This window comes from Dipodomys merriami, unplaced genomic scaffold, assembly GCF_024711535.1.
Source record: "Dipodomys merriami isolate MVZ:Mamm:240054 unplaced genomic scaffold, mDipMer1.0.p SCAF_4, whole genome shotgun sequence".
In the NCBI taxonomy this organism is placed as follows: domain Eukaryota; kingdom Metazoa; phylum Chordata; class Mammalia; order Rodentia; family Heteromyidae; genus Dipodomys; species Dipodomys merriami.
In genome coordinates this window covers 52,194,885-52,206,340 of record NW_027205603.1, presented here as the reverse complement: position 1 = coordinate 52,206,340, position 11,456 = coordinate 52,194,885, and positions in this window count along the sequence as shown.

Sequence of the window (11,456 nt, the reverse complement as noted above, 5' to 3'; positions counted from 1 at the left end):
TTATCTTGTTTCTTTATCTCTCGCCTCCTTTCATGCTGTTATATCTATTTCTTCACTGAAATTAGGGCTTGGTTAAATTCACTCTTTCCTTTCACCCCTCCACATTCCTCTGATCCTTTTTTCCCCACAATTCTAACTAAACCTATTAATTTCTGGTCTTCCTAATCCCTTCTTGCAGTTCTTATCCCATTAATCCATAGTTGTTTGATTTTGAATTAGATTGTATCTGTTGAAATAGATTGTATCTGCAGCAATTTTAACTGAGTCAATCAATCTCTACAACTACAGGACTCTGGTTGATGCTTGCCTTAAAATAGAGTTCTAGCACAAAATTGATGTTACTTTTATACAAACTGGGCAGAACAAGCCAGAGAAACACAAGAAAAATGGCAAGGGCAGATATCTCAACTCCCACTCTTCATAATCAGGTGACAGAACAGTTAATATATAATTCAGAAAAGAGTTCCCAAAAAGCTCTACAAACACTACTGGTAAACATGGTGAATGAAAAGACTGAAAGCCTTCAAAGAATTCAGTATGAGCGTGATAGGGAGTAAGAACAGGCTCTCCAATGATTAATATAGGAACTTCATGAGCATAATGAGGCTAACCAAAAAATAATACAAAAATCTTGTGACCATAAGGAAGCTAATACAAGATTAATACAGGAATTGTGTGAGCAGGCTGACAAAAGTCAAAGAGTAATTCAGGAATTACATGAGCATGAGGAAGCTAAACAAAGAATAATACAGGTATTGGGCAAGGAGGATGAGAAAAAACAAAGATCAGTGGAGTCATTCATGGAATCCATAAACAGACAGCTGAAGTAATCCAGGGAGGCCACAAAGGGAATGCTGAATGGAGCCAGACAGAAGGAAAGGGAGTCCAATGAAACCATAACCAATCAACTAAGGGATATGAAAATAAACACTGAAAACCAATTTAAGGAAGTAAAAAAGTCCATTCAAGATCTAAAACAAAGCTCCAAGAAAGAATTTGAAGCCATCAAAGCTGACCAATTAGAAGGAAAAGAAATAAAAATCAAAGTAGAAAGTCTTGACAATAGGTTAGAACATGCAGAAGATCAAACCTCTTGGAATGAAGACAGCCTAGATATTATAGAGAAAGAACATACAACTGTCCAAGACAAATCCAAGAAAATATGATAGATTTATTCAACATTTGGAAGATACCATCAGAAGGCCTATGTACCTAGAGACAAATCATACTTGTCCAAATTCAGAAACATTGAAGTTATGCCCTGCATTCTCTCAGACCACAAGGGAATAAAATTAGAACTCAACACCTAAAGCCAAACAAAGTCCTATAACACATGGAGGCTGAACAACACACTGCTGAATCACCAGTGGGTCATGGAAGAGATTAGAAAGGAAATTCATGTTCATGAAATTCATCAAAAATGGGGCTGGGAAGGTGGCTCAGTGGTAGAGCGCTTGCCTTGCATGCCTGAGGCCCTGGGTTCGATTCCTCAGCACCACATAAACAGAAAAAAAGCTGGAAGTGGTGCTGTGTCTCAAGTGGTAGAGTGCTAGCCTTGAGCTGAAGAGCTGAGGGACAGTGCCCAGGCCCAGAGTTCAGGCCCATGACTGGACTCACCCCTCAAAAAAAGAAATGATATTCAACAAAAATGAACACACAAATTACCAGCTCCTCTGGGACAAAGCAAAGGCAGTACTCAGAGGCCAGTTTATAGTTCCTACATCAACAAATTGGAGAGATCTGAAACCAACAATTTTATGAGATACCTGAAGCTCCTTGAAAACTAGCAACAAATGAAACCCCAATCCAGAAGATGGAAAGAAATAATTAAAATTAAATCAGAATTGAATAAATTAGAATCCAAAAATTCCATTGAAAGAATCAACAAAACATAGAGTTAGTTCTTTGAAAAAAATTAACAAAATTGACAAACCTTTAGTAAATCTTATCAGATAAAGAAGAGAACACATCCAAATAAACAAACTCAGAGATGAGAATGGAAACTTCAGCACAGAAACAACCAAGATTCAGAACATTATAAGGGAATACTTCTCAAACATTTATGCTAGTAAATTTGAGAACATGGAAGAAATGGACAATTTCCAAATATCGACACGTTGAAACTAAACCAAAATGAGTTAAACCTACTTAACAGGCCCGTATCAAGCACTGAAATAGAAAGAGCAATAAGAAAAGTCCAGGACCAGATGGATTTACAGCAGACATCTACAAGGCCTTTAAAGAAGAAGCAGAACTCAGACCAATACTCCTCCAACTCTTCAATGAAATTGAGAGAGTTCACTACCAAACTCTATGAAGCCATTGCAAACCTCATCCCCCCAAAACAGGCAGGGACTCATCCAAGAAAGAGAACTATAGACCCATTTCTTTGATGAACATTGATGCAAAACTTCTCAACAAAATTTTGGCCAATCAACTTCAACAATTCATCAAAAGAATCATAAGCCACGTTCAAACAGGATTCATTTCAGGAATGCAAAGCTGGTTCAATATACCAAAACAACTAACATAATTCATCACATCAACAAGAGCAAGGATAAGAACCACATGGTTATCTCAATAGATGCAGAAAAAACATTTGACAAGATCCAACACCCCTTTATGATGAAGGCTCTGGAAAAACTAGGAATCCATGGAACAATCCTCAATAAAATAAAGGCTGTATCTGACAAACCTACAGCCAGCCTTATATTTTATGTCAAAAACTTAATGTCCACTTTCCCAGCTCTCTCTTCTCTTTCCCAGCTCTATGTCTTTCCCAGCTCTTTCCCAGCTCTCTTCTCTTTCCCAGCTCTCTCTCTCTTTCCCAGCTCTTTCCCAGCTCTCTCTTCTCTTTCCCAGCTCTCTCTTTTTCTCACCTCTTTCCCAGCTCTCTTTCCCAGGCCTTTCCCTGCTGCATGGAGGGCCAAGATGGCCTGGTACCAGCCAGAATGACGAATAAACCTACCCCTCACCTGAAAAAAAAACAAAAAAAAATTAAAGTCATTTCCTCTAAAGTGAGGAAAGAGACAAGGATGTCCACTCTCTCTACTTCTCTTCAGTTTAGTATTAGAATGCCTAACTACAGAAATAAGACAAGATGCAAGCATTTTGCAAATGACATGATCTTTTTTTTTTTTAATTGTGAAAATACTGTACAGAGGGGATACAATTACATGGACAAAGTAATGAGTACATTTCTCATCAAGCATAGTTGTCTCCTCTTTTGTTTCCCCTTCCCATTCCTTCCCATCTCCCACTCCCTCCCCTCCACATCCCCAACCTCCACCCTCCTCCCACCCCCCCTGCCACACCCCTGCCAAAGTTGTACAAGTCATTACATTGAAAAACGAACTTTACAACATGATCTTGAATTTAAAGAATCCCGTGGACTCCACTCCCAAATTACTCTACTGATTTGAAACTTTGGAAAGTAGCAGGGTATAAAATTAACCTGCAAAATCAATGGCTTTTATGTATGCCAACAATGAGAAGAGCACGGCTGCAATCAGGAAAACAACTCCTTTTGTAATAGCCCCACAAAAAATAAAATACTTAGGACTTAACTTAACTAAAGAAGTGAAGGACCTCTACTATGAAAACTTTAAAAACCAGAAAAGGAAATCAAAGCAGAACTTAGGAAGTGGAAAAAACTTCTGTGCTCCTGGATTGGAAGGATCAACATCGTGAAAATGGCAATACTACCAATGGCTATCTACAAATTCATTGTGTTACCGATCAATATTCCAACCTCATTCTTCAATGAAATAGAAGACGCAATCCAAACATTCATATGGAGAAATAAAAGACCCTGAATAACAAAAACGATCCTTAACAGAAAGAACAGTGCTGGAAGAATAGCAATACCACATCCCAAACTCAACTACAAAGCCATTGCAATCAAAACAGCTTGGTACTGGCATAAGAATACACATGAAGACCAATGGAATAGAATGGAAAACTGAGAAATGCACCCACAGACCTGTAGCCACATAATCTTTGACAAGGGAGCTAAAAAATAGAATGGAAGAAAGACAGCCTCTTCAATAAACGGTGCTGGCAAAATTGGTTCTTCACCTGTAGAAACCTAAAGTTAGATTCTTATATATTACCCTGTACCAGAATCAACTCCAAAAGGATCTAAGACCTTGGAGTCAAAGCAGACACCCTGAAAACCTGAAAGAAAGGAATAGGAGAAATCCTAGGTCTCCTTGGCACAAGCCAAAATTTTAATAGAGACCCAGAAACAGAACAAATCAAAGAAAGGTTGGATAAATGCGATTGCATGAAATTGCAAAGCTTCTGCATGGCAAAGGACATAGCTATCAAGATCAATAGAAAGCCCACAGATTGAAAGAAGATCTTCACCAGCCATACAACAGATAAGTCTCTCATATCTAAAATATACTTGGAACTCAAAAAATTAAATTCCTCAATAACAAATCCTCAAAAAAAAAAAACAATTGCCCCATAAATAAGTGGGCTAAAGACATAGAAACTTCTCCAAAGTGGAAATAAGAATGGCCAGTAGACACAGGAAGAAATGCTCAACTTCTCTAGCCATAAAAGAAATGCAAATCAAAACATCATTGAGATTCTACCTCACCCCAGTTAGAATGGCTATAATCAAGAACTCTAATAACAACAGATGCTGGAGGGGATGTGCCCAAAAGGGAACCCTATTGCATTGTTGGTGAGAGTGTAAACTTTTTCAACTACTTTAGAAAACAGTATAGATGTGCCTCAAAAGACTCCACATAGAGCTCCCCTATGACCCAGCAATCTCACTTTTGGGCATTTAACCAAATGATCACAAACAAGACCATACTAAGGTGATCGGCACAACTATGTTTATTGTAGCATTATTTATCATAGTTAAGATGCCCCTCAGTAGATGAATGGATGGAGAAAATGTGATATATATATATATATATATTAAATGGAATATGTAAAATGGAATTTTATGCCTCCAAGATAAAGAATGACATTGCCCCATTTGTTAGGAAATGGAAAGACTTGGAAAAAATTATATTTAGTGAAGTAAGCCAGGCCCAAAGAAACATAGGTCCCATGGTTTACCTTAATTGCAATAACTAATACATGTGAAGGACAAGCAGAAAAGGCCAAAAGCAATTTACACATGACCATATAAGTGATGTTAAGTGAACGAACCCCAAGATAGGGACACAAATATCTTTTTTCTTTCTTGCTATTGTTTCTAACACATTTAAAATGTGCCATGAGATTTTGTTGTTGCTTTGTATGTTCCTCCCCCATGGTATACCCCTATTTTCACTGTATTTGATTATGTCAGTGCCCTGTATCTTGTATATACACTTCTCTAACTCAGATAGAAGAAGGGAAAAAACAAAATGCTTAAATAAGGATATAGGCTGACCCATTGTAACAATGAGATGATCAAATCACTATGGTGAAAATGAACGTTAAAACGTCGGGGGGGGGAGGAGGAGCGGCGGAAGGGAGTAGTTGTAGTTGTGGAGGTAGGGAGAGAAGGGATGGCAGGGGGAAAAAGGAGGCAACAATGCTTAATAGGAAATGTACTCATTACCTTGCTCATATAATTGTAACCCCTCTATGCAGCATTTTTACAATAAAAATGTACAAAAAAGCTTTTTTGTAAGAATTTTAAAAAAGAATTAGTTCTTTTATTTTTCGATCATTGTCACGTTAAATACCTACTTACTTTTTATTTGAGTTATAAATAAAAGCAGCTAGAATAGCCATTAAAAGAGAAAATAGACACATTAAAAATTGTATATGTACTTTCAAGTACTACATGTAAAATATTGAATATTGAGAAATGTTTAAAAAATAAACTATCTTTAAACATACTGATGGGCTATGGTCAAATCATTAAAAAGCTAAAACTGGAAACTGAGTGCCCCTACAGAAAGCTGACACATCTCCATACCATTGTGCTCCAACCTCAAACTGGCTTTGAAGATAAAACAGCAAACCTGACATGGAAAGGTTATTATTATTTTTATTATTATTTTTATTATTTATGTCAGGGAATATTGAAACTCATTCTAAGGATTTAAACTTTCCTTGAAGATGAACCCCTATCATTTCAAATTTGAAAAGTGGAGCAGAATAATAGCTACCTAAATAAGTCTGTGGCCATTTTTCCTCATAACCTTGACAAGTTTTATGTAACTTTTCCTCACTCCTAAAGACAGAAAACAATCACAAATCTATTTAACATGAATATTTGGGATTAAGCAGAGATAGTTGAATACCAAGGGGGAAACAATTCAGTATTTCAAGATCCTTAGGACTTGAAACATTTATACATCAAACATTATTATTATCATTATTATTATTTATTGTTATAGTAGGGTTGATATTCAGAGGAGTTGCAGTTACATGAATCAGGTAACGAGTAATGGATACAACTCTTTTTGAACTATGACTCACTTCCATGTTTCTCTCTCCTGGTTTGATTTTAAATAGCTAAAATACTCTATTAAAATTTTATGAACAAAATCTTCATCTGCAGCATACTGATTTTTTGAATCTTATTTTGTTATTATTTTATCATTTCTCTTGACTTGCTGCTGAACTTCTAGTCCAGCATTAAGATTCTGCTTATAAAAGCAATCTGGAAGTCTGCTCAAGGATACACAGTGGTATTCCAATGTAGATTCTGAGACATAAGATAACCAAACTCATTCTTCATTATAAAGCTAATTTTTATAATAATTTGATATTTGATTTAGTTTTTTTAAAAAAACTTTATTCATTCACTTAGTGTTTCTGTCTTTATTTACTTCAAATAATAAGCCTGAACATATCTAGCACTATTACAGACTAATCTAAATCTGGATCCTAGCCAATAGTGTCCTTTCTCTCCTTGTTATTTTCTATTTTCCTTCTTATACACACACACATATATGTGTGTATTACATGTATATATGTATGGTATATGTATATGTATATGGTATATGTATATGTAGGTAAATCATTCTCATAGACTTTCTTTTTGGTGATAATGGGGTTTGAATTTAGCCTCAAGTACTTAATAGGTGCCATATCACTTGCATCATATCCCCTGCCCTCTGCCCTCTCATTAATTTCTAATAAAAACTATGCTTTATAAAAGAAATCAAGTTCAATAGTAAAAAAATAAAACATTAAATGTATCAATGATTGTCAGAGATTTTTTTTAATATTCTTGGTGTCAATTTTCTACATTCTTATTTAATCACAATTCCGAAAACAGGAAACACGGAGACAGTTTAGCTTTCAGCTTTCCAAGCACCTACAGTGTATTAGAGAATTAATGACTTAGCAAATTTGAACAACTTAAGGTCAAAGAAACACACCTGGTTTTAAACTTTTTTCTGAAGTAAAATGTTCTTCTCATAGTGAAGGAAATTTTTATTAATTCAGTAGTTATATGAGGTTTTCTTATATCAAAAATTTCTAAGTCATTTAAGTAATAAAAGTTTAAGTTAATTATACTCTCTTATTGTGAAAAGTTCATATTTCTGTAGACATATGCATTTCTCAGCCTTCGTCTCACAATTAGGACACATGATTTCATTTGTATACTATCAATTTTCATATATACCATATTTTTCTGGTTGGAAAATACTAACATTTCCTGAAGCAGTCCAGTTATACATGAATATCTCTGGGTGTAGGCATAGAAGTTTATGATTTTTTTGAAAAAATAAGCACTAGAGTAAAAATTCAGTGTTTGAAAGGTGAAGAAAATTGCTATGAATCTCAAACGTGTTAAGATATATTGTTGACATATAAGATCACCTCTATAAACATTCCCCTTGTTTTCTACAGAAGTATTTTCTGTATAAATTACACATTGTCAAACTTGCTTCATATTTCATTCCCTAAAAGCCTTTGACAGATCTTACAGCTATAATAAATAACAATCATAAGATGCTCCTAAAAATATTCCGCTACCAACTTAACTGTTTAACAAATAGAATCTCCTTTAAAAAACTAATGTTCTGTTGTTCCCAGGCTTGACAGTTAAACAAAGTTAACACATATTATATACCATTCATTATTATTTTGTGCACAAGTCATTTATTTTTTTTGAACTGAGAATAATCTGAGGATTATTCATGCTTAATTTCTGTAAATCCATTCCTCCTAATTTCTGTATGATAATCTCTCAAGTTTAGAATTGCCACTAGAAGAATAAATGAAGCCACTTGTAGAAAACCTTTTATAATTTGACAAGTGACAAATTTTTAAAACTTTACCTGTGAGATATGCTGAAATATGGGATGCTAGTGTTCATTTATTGAATATTGACACTTTATTTTCCTAAAGTAAGCCAATGATCATCATGCAGCTAGCTACATGGAATAGAGCAACAATGTGGTAAAGTTATGTAAGAAAATATTGATTTTATTTTCTTTTACTTTTTGTCTCCTGTCAGTCAATTCATCCTTACTATTTATGTGCATGTTTTTTTTCTTTTTTATCAGTTGGTTTGAAGAGTAAATAGCTCTGGCATGATATTCAGTAACTCTAAATTAGGATACATTCCAGGACATATAAATCCATGGGTACTGTATATCAACAGTATCCAAATATTGTTAAACTGTCACCACATTTAGGTAAGCACTAAAATCCTTTTTTGGATATTCAAGGTGTACAATACTACAACAATAAAATGTCAATCAATGTCATCTAACACATCAATAAAGAAAAGAAGAGAATTGTATGTATTTATCAACTGTCATTGAAGGGAAAAAAACATTTGGCATATTGTAATACCTCTTCTTAAGCAAAAATTTTAACAGATTAAAATAGAAAAGTGTGATTTCAATTTCTTGAAATGCATTTAACTGCAACAAGCTTGTGACTATCATCCTGCTCAAGAAAAAAAGGTTGCCTACTTTCCCCAAACAGAAATAAGGCAGTAATGTTTACTCCATTACTTCCATGTAAGAGTTTCCTGAAATAGTGCAAAAGCTAATTCAAGCTGCATACTTCTGAAAGGGAGTAATTAAACTTTTGATACAAATGACAAAACTGTCTACATTAAAAACATTCCCTGAAAATTTACTAGAATTATATAAATGAATTTAGTAAGATCATGAGATTCATTATTACCTCCCAACAATCACTGGCTCTTTTACATTTGAACAATGTCTAACGATTAATAAAGCCTTGGCTAAAATTATAAGACACTAACACTCAACAAACATTATAGTGCCTAGTATAAAGAAATAATGTCTGTTTTTTTCTTTCTTGGTATTGTTTTTAACGTACTTATAATGCACTATGTGATTCTGTTGTTTCTTTTGTATGTTCTTCCCCTATGGTATAACTCCTGTTTTCACTGTATCTGATTCTGGTGTCCTGGATCTTGTATATACATTTTTATAAATTGGGGAGGGGAAGGAATGTAACAAAATGCTTAAAAAAGGATACAGGTTGACCCATTGTAACAATGAGATGTTCAAGGCACTATGTTGAAAACGAGCTTTAGAATTTCAGGGAGGGTGGAAGAGTTGGGGAGGTGAGGAGGGAAGGGATGGTAGAGGACAAACAAAGGAGGAGGTAAAATGTACAAAATGTACTTATTACCCTACTCATGTAACTGTAACCTCTCTGTACAGTATTTTCACAATAAAATATATATGGAAAAAAGTAATATCATTTCACTTAGCATAATCTTATATTGTCATATGTACATAGTTGTTGAGCTATTCTGCTCATCTGCTAATATTATCCTATTTATTGAAAATATAGGAAACCATGGGAGCTAATGTTTCTTTGAGTCTGGTTTATAATTTTTTTCCAAGTCTTTCCATTTCCTTACAAATAGGGAGGTGACATTCTTTCTGATGGAACTATAGAATTCATATATCACATTTTAACTCCAAGACGTGGACACAAAAGATTTTTCTTTGTGGTTGTTGTTTTTAATGTACTATGTGATTTCTTGTTTCTTTGGTATGTACTTCCCCCTAAGATATACCCCTGTTGTCACTGTATTTGATTTTGGTACCCTGGTATTGTATATACATTCATCTGAATGAGGGAAGGGAAGGGGAACAACAGAATGGTGAGATAGAGGACAAAGGGGAAACTAATGCAAAAGCTATATTCACAAGACAATATTTCGGAAATGATCTGACATCTTGTGAGAGTAGGGGGGAGGGAAGGTAGGATAGTAATAAGAGAAGGGGTAACAAGTTTGACAAGAAATGTACTTATTGCTTTACTTATGCAACTGTGACTGCTCTGTACATCACCATGACAATAAAAATGACATCATTCCATGCTGGTGACATCCACATGGATCACACATACAGTACTACTGTGACTCCTAGACAGCAATACACAGAAATCAGATATTTAACAGTTTAAATCTGACCTGACCACAAAAGTAATAAACATTTATGACCCATCAAAACATATGCAAGAATGTTTAAAGAAGGTTTCACTTTTTTTCCCTTCTTAAAATGCTTTTAGCAAAAACTAAAGCTTCAAACATCGAACAATCCTTCCACAGATGAGGGCGTAAGAAGGACTCACTCATCCAACATCATAAAGGAAAGAACACAATAACTTGAGTGGATCTCAAGGGAGTAATGCTGAATTAAAGGGGACAATACCAAAAGATTACACACTGCAAATTCCAGTCCTACATTCTTTTTTTTTAATTTAATTTAATTTTATTTGTGAACATACTGTACAGAGGAGTTACAATTACGTGGGCAGGATAATGCGTACATTTCTTACCAAGTATTGCAGCCTCCTCCTTTGTTTACCCTTCACATCCCTTCCCAGCCTCCCCCCTCCCCCCCAATCCCAATCCTTCTCCTTCCCCCCCCTTCCTCCCCCCACCGACGTTGTAAAGCTAGTTTTGGACATGACAACTTGTACTTCTCATTGTTGCAACAGGTCCACCTGTATCCTTAAACAACTGGTTTTTCCCCATCTCCTGACATCAAATATAGTGAAAGCAGGGGTTATACTGTGGGGGAGGGACATACAAAGCAACAAAGAGATAATCTTATAAATGCGTTAGAAACACATGCATGAAAGAAAAAAACATTAAAACACACATCTAAGGGTTCATTTTCCTGACATCACATTATCTGACCTTTTCCGCTTGACTCATACATATACTAGATATTACAAATAAGGGAAACCATGGGACCTATGTTTCTTTGGGCCTGGCTTACTTCACTTAATATAATTTTTTCCAAGTTTTTCCATTTCCTAACAAATGGGGCAATGTCATTCTTTCTGATGGAGGCATAGAATTCCATTGTGTATATATACCACATTTTCTTGATCCATTCATCTACTGAGGGGCATCTGGGTTGGTTCCATATCTTAGCTATGGTAAATAATGCTGCAATAAACATAGTTGTGCTGGTAGCTTTAGTGTGGTCTTGTTTGTAAACATTTGGGTAAATGCCCAAAAGGGGGATTGCTGGGTC